An 8,996-nucleotide genomic window follows, 5' to 3' on the forward strand; every position below is an offset into this window, starting at 1 on the left:
TGGTTCTGCAACGTAGGGAGTTTTTTTAAACTCTGAAATTGTATCCGCCCATCTAAACACAAAATCAGGGAGAAAGACATCAGTCTTTAGTTAAGCAAAGCGTCTGAAGACTGACTTGTGAGTCTATTGGTGCTTCGATACCAGAGGGAGATATTTTGCGATCGAGGGACATCTGAGCCCACAGAGTCCAGACACTGATGGTGGTGGTGGCTGCTGACTCTGAGGCTGCTGACTGCTGAGGCAGATGAGGCTGATGAATCCGCAAAGACTAGGTGGTGATGGGGAGGTGGAGGGTGCAGCAAGAAAGAACCACAGCAGAAAAAGAACCATATTTAAAATGAGGAGCAGTAAGATGATAGCCTGACAGAGAAGGTGCGTCGCTGTGCTATTGGTTGATTGTGAATCAGCTGATGACTCGATTGACCTACCCAGATAATGACACCTAGAGACAGTGAGTGAGCTTACGTGCAAGGAGTGAATGGCAGGGTGAGAAAGAAACTCACCGCCTGAGCATGAAAAGTATTGTCTTCCTGACTGAACTTTCGCTAGAGCTTCATTAATGTGCATCATATTAAGTAATAGTGCATCTAATGTAGGTGAATATTGCTGTCAGTGTCCTTTGTTTCAGCTCTCCTCCCTACAGAAAGGGGAGGAGTTATACAGTTACATGGCCACAGGTAGGAAAGATCTCCTGTGGCAGGTCGTATAGTATCAAATGCAGTGGAAAAGTAAGAAAACATGAGTTTCACAGTGCTGCCTGCCTCCTCAAGGTGAGTCTATGAGAGTGTATGATGTCCACATGGACATTGAAATAAATAGTTTATTTGAGGAAGCAATTTGGAGGCTGAGCAGTTGCACAGACTCCAAACATTTTAACTTGCTAAGCAATGCCTAGACCAGTGATACTCAGTTTATAGCCAGTGGACCAGATTTGGCATGGTGCCGGGTGGCTTTCTGACCATTGAAAATAAACTGATTCCTGATCCCAGATTGACCATGGGATTTTTGTACTGAGTGTAGATAAGGTGCCAGACTACATATAAGAATAAGCAGTAATCTCTGCGTCTGAAAAATGAAGCCAACACAGAAGTAACAAAAACTGCAGTTCCTCTAATGGCCACTTGAGGCTGGCTCCAAATGTGAGTCAATGCCCATACACCCCATGTTAAAATGACCAACTTTACAGTAGAAATAGTCATGTTTACAGCTTGGTACAAAAAAACAATCTGGTCTCAATCCTAAATCAATGAGATCCGGTGCTTGGGCAGTGACTAGCTGACGAAAAAGCCATCCTTTAACGTTGGCATGATAACGCGGCCGGTCGCCATTATAATATAACAGCACTTGGCGGCTTCAGCGGGAAACGCAGCGGGACAAGAACGCAAGTTAAGGCAGCAAAAGTCTGAGTAGGGCGGGTGGGAGTCCCGTAAGATTTTAGAGCCAAACCCTGTTGTTTTTCCTAAACCTAACCAAGTGATTTTGTTGCCTAAACCCAACCATGTGCGTTGGTTGCTGGATGTCCAAGTATGGTAACCTCTGGCTCTGAAAAATCCAACATGACACGGCCAAGTGTCAAACTCAAGGCTTCAAAACGGGAGTTCACAACCAGTGTGTGACATCACAGTGGCTACGTTCAATATTTTTATATAGTGTATGATTTTAAAAGCACAAAAAAAGAGGTTGTTTATCAAAAAAAGTGCCAGGGGTGGATCCTCAGGACCCTTGGACAGAGGTTTGGGCTAAATATGTATAAATTATTAACAGTTGTTTATTAACTGCCCTCTGGCCTGCTGTCATTTGCAACAGTGGCCCCCGGGCAAAGCAAGTTGAGTATTCCTGGCCAAGGTCTACTCACAATGACTACACAAGTTGCATGCTTCCAAGAGTTGTGTTTAACCAAAAAGTGTTGCCTTTTGTGTTATGTTTGAATATTTTCTAACAACCTTGAAGAGATAAAACTCTGAAGTCAGGGGGGAAAACAACTTCTGAGGAGAAATAATATTTTCCTTTTTATCATCTTGTAAACTGTTTCCCGTGCAGCTCCGATCCCCAGGTTGGGAACCACTGATATATATGAAAAGCTGACAAAAATTCACAAAATGAGAATCAATCACAAACCATACACCAGACGACTTATCACAGCCCACTGAGCCTGGTGTCATCTGTTCACTCAGCCAGAAACAGCAAACCACAGCAAAACACTCCGCCTTCTTCCTTCCTCTTCAGCACTCGAGTCACTGATACAGAGCTTTCTGAGAGGTTCAGTCACAAAAACACAACGAAACTGCTTTATATAAACTTTAAAATCAGCACTTGGTGAATAGAGCGTGTTATTCCAAAACACAAGTACATCTTTATTTTGGGGATCATTAAAGTTTCACCCTCCTGACATTATACTTATATTACACTGAAAATAAACTAAAAATGGAACTATTACAGAGCAAAAGTAAAACATCATGTTAGCAAACGGTACGCGTCATTTGTTTTTCTAAAAGTGGCCAACTCATTTTGAAACTGTTTGTTGTCAGGATGCAAATGTACCACAAAAGGCTGAGTCGTGTGGATGATGCACTCAAGGCAAAGGTTTCTTCAGTTTCAGGTCTTACATTGAAGTAGAGTCATGAGAATATTCTGAGAGGTGAAAGAAATAATTTATCACCTTTGTTTGATTTTTTTTCTTATTCCTCAGAAGCCAAATTGTTGAGTTTACATTGATGAAAATAAACAAATTATGGGTGACTTAAAGCTGGAGTGTGGAACTTTTGTCTCCCCCCCTCTGGCAGTAAGACTAATAACACAAAATTAGGCTGAATTACACTGAATTAGGCTGACCAACAAAAAGTCCAAGGGGTCATTGAAAATGGCAAATGGACCCTCATTTGTTTAGCACCTGTCTTGTCATTCGACCACTCAAAGCACTTTTTACACTACGAGTCACATTCACCCAGTCACACACACATTCACACACTGGTGGCCGAGGCTACCATTAAGGTGCCACCTGCTATTCATTTTTTAACACACTCACACACCGATGGAAGCATCATCAGGAGCAATTTGGGGTTCAGTATCTCGCTCAAGGAGAAGACTGGAGGAGCCGGGGATCGAACCACTGATCTTACAATTGGTGAACGACCTGCTTTACCTCCGAGCCACAGCCGCAGCTTATCTGTCAAGGAGCATGAATACTTTCATCACATTTCATGTCAGTGTTACAGTTAGATATCTTAGATATCTTGTGTTCAGGCGGCACAGTGTTGTGGTGGTTAGCACTGTCGCCTCACAGCAAGAGGGTTCCTGGTTCGATCCCGGGTGTGGGAGTCCTTCTGTGCGGAGTCTGCATGTTCTCCCCGTGTCAGTGTGGATTTTCTCCAGGTAATCCGGCTTCCTCCCACAGTCCAAAGACATGCAAGATTGGGGATAGGTTAACTGGTGACTCTAAATTGTGAATGTGAGTGTGAATGGTTGTCTGCGATAGTCTGGTGACCTGTCCAGGGTGAACCCAGTGTCAGCTGGGATAGGCTCCAGCCCCCCTGCGACCCTCAAGAGGATAAGCAGTTAGAAAATGGATGGATGGATGGATGGATCTTGTGTTCACTCTTTGACTTGAGGATGATGCTGAAGGACAGCTCATGGAGTCTCCAAAATGAATAAGGTTTGTGCAGCATGAGTGTGCTCTGTAGATTTAAAATCTGCTGATTACATTTCAATATTCTTAAGAATGACAATGCCAGTCAGTCGGCCAGTCCACCACTTTTGTCCAAACTAAAATGTTTTAACAACTAGTTGATGGAATTTTGCAACACATTCTCACTCCGACCTCGTCACATATCGACGTTCGGTCATGGACTTTCCACATCCAGATATGACGTGCAAGGTACTCTGGGTGCAATACTTGTTGATGTTCTATAATGCTGTGTCAAGTTCTGTTAGGCTACTTCTGTTTTCACAGGAAATTTACTGTTCATGTTATGTTGGTACAACACTGCAAATTGATGGGGGTTTTTTTCCCTTCAACATTAAATGCTTGTGGTAATGTTAAGGGGAAAAGAACAGGATTTGGCATAACAATCTCACAAGAAGTGAACACCAACCTCATGGGTGAAAGTGGGTGGTTGATGGATCCCACCCACCACACCTCCCACCTGCCGCACTCAGACTTTTGCTGCCTTAAGTTTCGTTGTTGGACGCCATTACAAAATAACAGCAACCAGCCGCATATCACATTGAAAGCTAACTGTGGTGGTGTGTTGGTTGGACATGACAACCGCGTTAGCTGCCTTGGAGTTACTGATGATGGCATGGCAGTTGCAACGGGATCCGCAGACAGTTTTCTGAAGATCTGGAATTGAAGGTTGAAGATGTTCTTCAATCAACATGGGTCACCTGTGTTTGGGGCCGAAAACGCCACTAGAAACACAGCAATGACCCGCAAAATCACAACAGGCTTTGTTGTTCGTTGGTCTTGAACTGGGTCTGCAGTGGTCTGCTTGGCAAACATCTCCCCAAGGTGAGACACCTACCAAGATCTACTCCACTTCCTGACGACAAAGTCAGCCCCGTGCTACGCTATTTTGGAAGCACTGATAATAGAAATGAAACGTACAAATGTAACATATTTGTGGTCTGCAGTAACATACAATTGCAAAATTTTGACTGGGTTGTACACTAAAGTGGTGATTGTTAACATCATGCATGCCACAAGTTGCCGTGAAAGCATTTTCATTATGAGCTAGTTAGCAAGATGACATTAGCATTTAGCTCAAAGCACCACTGTGCCCAAGTGCAGCCTCACAGAGTTGCTGTGATGTGGCTGCAGACTCTTCATCTTGTAAGATAGATGGAGATGGAGAAGACAAAAGATAATAAGCTTTTCTAGTTGAGGGTAAGTGAGTAAAGACACACTAATGATGCTTCGCCTTCAATACGAATCACTAAAAAATCTGTTGAAGAGAACTGAGTATCTCACATGCCACTAATCACAGATCTGGAAAGACGCATGCTGCATTGCTTCATTGCCTTCCAGTTTACTGGCTTCTTTGACTTGACTGCAGCTGCTGTATGATTAGTGAATGTCTGCACATCTAATCTAATCTAATGTCAAGCGTTGATGTTACAGAACGCTTAAAATAAATCTTTGCAAGCAAATGTAATTATATCTGCTGTGGGAGCATATAGACATGATATCAATTCATCCATGTTTATTGAAAGTGGAACTGAAAAAAGCTCAACAACAAAATGTACATTAGATGTAAATATTCAGGGAGGACTCATGAAATGTACGTGTTACCCAGCTGGTTGACTCTTAAAGAGCTGCAGGTCTCTCTAAGCTGATCTATAGTAGCCCAGTGCTGTATCCATTGTCTACTGTTCCCTGTGCAGATGTCTCTGGAGACTGCCTCCAAAGAGAGAAAGAGCTTGATACAATTAATTCACCTCAGACCCTCATCACCACCTTTGTTTATTTGTCCTTTCACAGCGTTCTCGCCTTACATCAATCCCTCCATCCCTCCCCTCCTCTCTCCCTCTCTCTCCGTCTCTCTCCCTCTTCCACTGACCAGCTGCTTTCCTCCTCTCCACCCTCTCCACTGCTACCTGGCCCAGAGAGGACCAGCCCACCCCACCCCACCCATCCCGGTCCCGCAGGTAAACCAGAGACGCCCGGGGCACACCCTGGCTAGGAAAAGCCCAGGATCGCCTTACGGCCTAGCTGAAAAGGGTTCTTTCTAAAACAGCGAGTACATAACAGCCCCACTTTGAACAAAGGGCCAGGGGAGTCGAGGGACCAGACCCCCTTTCAGGGCTTTGTCCCTCCGCCTGCTCTGAGCTCTGAGTCAGACAGAGACTTGGACGCCACTCAAGAACTGGGATTGGAGAAACACGACAGATACGCAGGTGAGGAAGTCATAAGATCAAGGGCTGCAGGAGGGTTTGTTGCTGTTTAACGCTTTTTAATAAGCTCAGCTAAGCATAAACTTTTAAAAACAGTATAACAAGAATGAAAGTAAGTCTTTACAGCCCTAACCATTGTACTGACGTCAGCATTAAAACTGGACAAATTTGCAAGAAAAAAATGAGTTTCTTTAGAGGTCTACCCATCATTATTTCATTTTGTGGAGTTATTACTCCATTTTACGTACTGCAAATTATTCTGTAGAAGTTTCGGTGCGTTTAAAGTGACATGGAGCACTAATCCTGGGACCCACTGACAGACCAAACCTCACAGAGGAAACCACTTAACTGCACAGGTAAAGTGCGTGTGTGTGTGTGTGTGTGTGTGTGTGTGTGTGTGTGTGATATGGCTCGGTCAGAGCAAAGCTTAAGTACCTGAAAATCCCCCTCTTAACCTTGAGTCTCCCACTGACCTGCTGCTGAAATTCAATTCACAGAGCCGGTACTCAGTGACAGAACACATCAGAGACGACAGCAGACCACATGTAACTCACATAACATTTTTAAGTAATGATTCGTATCACGCTTGAAAAAAAGCAAGAGCACTTAAAATACTAAGCACTTATTTGGCAGATGGTTTCGTATCTGAAATAAAAAACATGAAGCAATCCTTCCGCAATTTAGTGATGCACGTGTTTGGGACACTTGAGAGAGACTAATTTTTTTTAATTGGTGCCTCAGAGGCCAAAATATCCTGATTTTTACATCCTGTTAAGGTGTCATGCTCCAAAATCCTGATCCTACAACTTCCCTTAATGCAACATGGCTTTCATTCTGCCCAGTAAAACCATGTGTCCTTCAGTTGTTTTATCCAAATTGACACTGACACGTAGCCTGGAAATCCAGACCCAAATCTAGAAAGATGTAGGATCTGGCCAAGAGTAATGAAAATGGCCCAACTCAAGGGGCGGCACCAAGCATGCATTTGTAAATATCACTGCACACAATTGGATAACACTACGACCAATCAGAACAATACACGGGGTGACATATCCAGAGCTTAGCTACCAGCGGAGCTAACTGGTAGATTAGACTCTTCCGGTCGGCAAAACAACAAAAACGTCCTTCTTGCAAAGGAAAGATTTCAGCGCTGTCTTCTGTTCCTCTTTTAGACAAAAAGCCAAGTCTAACTCGTTCATTGTAGCGGCCAAAGCCGTTTCAAACAACTGGTGTTCATCCGTAGCCATCTTGCAATGTTTACTGACTGATTCTGGACTTCGTCGTCGCAGCACTGTCATCATCTGTTTAGTTCGCTTCTGGCCCGCCTATATCAGATACACCGATGTGATTGGTGCAGCTCGGTTTCATGGGCATAGGTAATGAGCATCATTACTGATTGCCAGAGGGATGCTGAGCAAATTCAAATTGTGCTCTCACGAGAACTCTGGATTTCCAGGGTAACTGACACGTACATTCAGTGCAGTGTCCCTTTAATCAGTGCAGCTCTAAGAGGAACCACCCAGACAGTTATTACCTCCGCCAAGGAGGTTATGTTTTCGCCGGCGTTGGTCTGTTTGTTTGTCTGTTTGTTTGTTTGTTTGTCTGCAAAATAACTCAAAAAGTTATGAACGGATTTTGAATTTTCAGGAAAGGTGAATAATGGGATAAGGAACAGATGATAAAATTTTGGTGGTGATCAGTTGAAGAAAAGTGGATAAAATAATAAATAAAGTCTATCGTCTGACAGCCACAGCAGCAATTCCAATTTCTAAAACGGTGAAAATATCGCCATCTGGTGGCCGGAAAGCAAATGTTAATGCAGTTGCTAAATATTGTTGTAATTCTAAAGTTGAAATTAATGCTCTGTGTTGGAAAAAAGAAAGTGAAAAATACAAAAAATTATTATAAAATATTATATTCTGTGTTGGTACAAAATAAAAACGAAATAAATACACCACAGTGTCTCCATGGTGAAGGCATATATGTCATCAAAATGATCAAATTCACCAAATAAATTAAACGATAAAATCACTCATGATGCCCGTTGTAATCCATTGCCTCTGCTCTGAGTCTCGTTGCTATGGTTACAAACAGGCAATTTGACCGGAACGTCTTTTTAGCTGTCCTATAACACCTTTTAACGGACACCCTGCAGCCAATCAGAATTTAGTATTCACCCAGACCATGGTATAAAACCTAATAATGATAGTGATGCAAATAACCCAATTGTGATGCAGGCTGCAAAATCTGATGCAGAGGGGGAGGGAATATCACCTACTTGGCGGAGGTCTGCACTCTCTGAGTGCTTTTCTAGTTTTGTTCTAATATCCAGTGACTGTATATAAAGAAGGACAGCGTGTCTCCACTTCCTCCCACTATACAAAAATGAAGCCAAAATATCCCAGACATGTGCACTGCCATCTTGCATTTTTGGAACCAGAGTCTGCACACTAGCGATGGCCCGTACACCAGTCCAACCCAATCATGAGCAGCACCACTGATGGTGAGCACACGGATTGACACACAGAGCTCACATTCTAGATGTCACACCCTTTTTTGTTGTTTTTTTTTTAAGTATGGATCGTGGACTTGTAGCTGGCGGGGTGCCCTTGAGCAAGGCACTGAACCCTCAACTGCTCAGGGCGCCTGTCCAAGGCAGCCCCCTCATTCTGTGTATATATGTGTGTGTATTTCGGGCCTGTGTGTATATGACAACGGAATGAAAATTTTTTAATTTCCCCTTGGGGATTAATAAAGTATATCTTCTTCTTCTTCTTTTTATAGCATCAAATAACTAATTAACACCAAATGTATCTTATAAATTATCACTTTATCATAAATCAGCGCGATAAGAACTACCTGAAATAACAGACACCATCTTTGGGAGAAATTTGGTAGATGTGTTCTTTGAGTTTTTATCTTGGCCCATGTCCAATCTACTGACATGGAGGGGGAGAACTAATGCAAAATGCACTCATTTGAAAAACACTGGTGGTTTTACTTTTTCCTTGTGAGAGAGAAGTAATTTTTACTATGGTCAACAGAGGGCGTTATAAACTCTTGCATAGTGTCAGACTGTATTCAACTTCACATTCTCACACTATCAT

This window comes from Epinephelus lanceolatus, chromosome 3 (genome assembly GCF_041903045.1).
Source record: "Epinephelus lanceolatus isolate andai-2023 chromosome 3, ASM4190304v1, whole genome shotgun sequence".
Lineage (NCBI taxonomy): Eukaryota > Metazoa > Chordata > Actinopteri > Perciformes > Serranidae > Epinephelus > Epinephelus lanceolatus.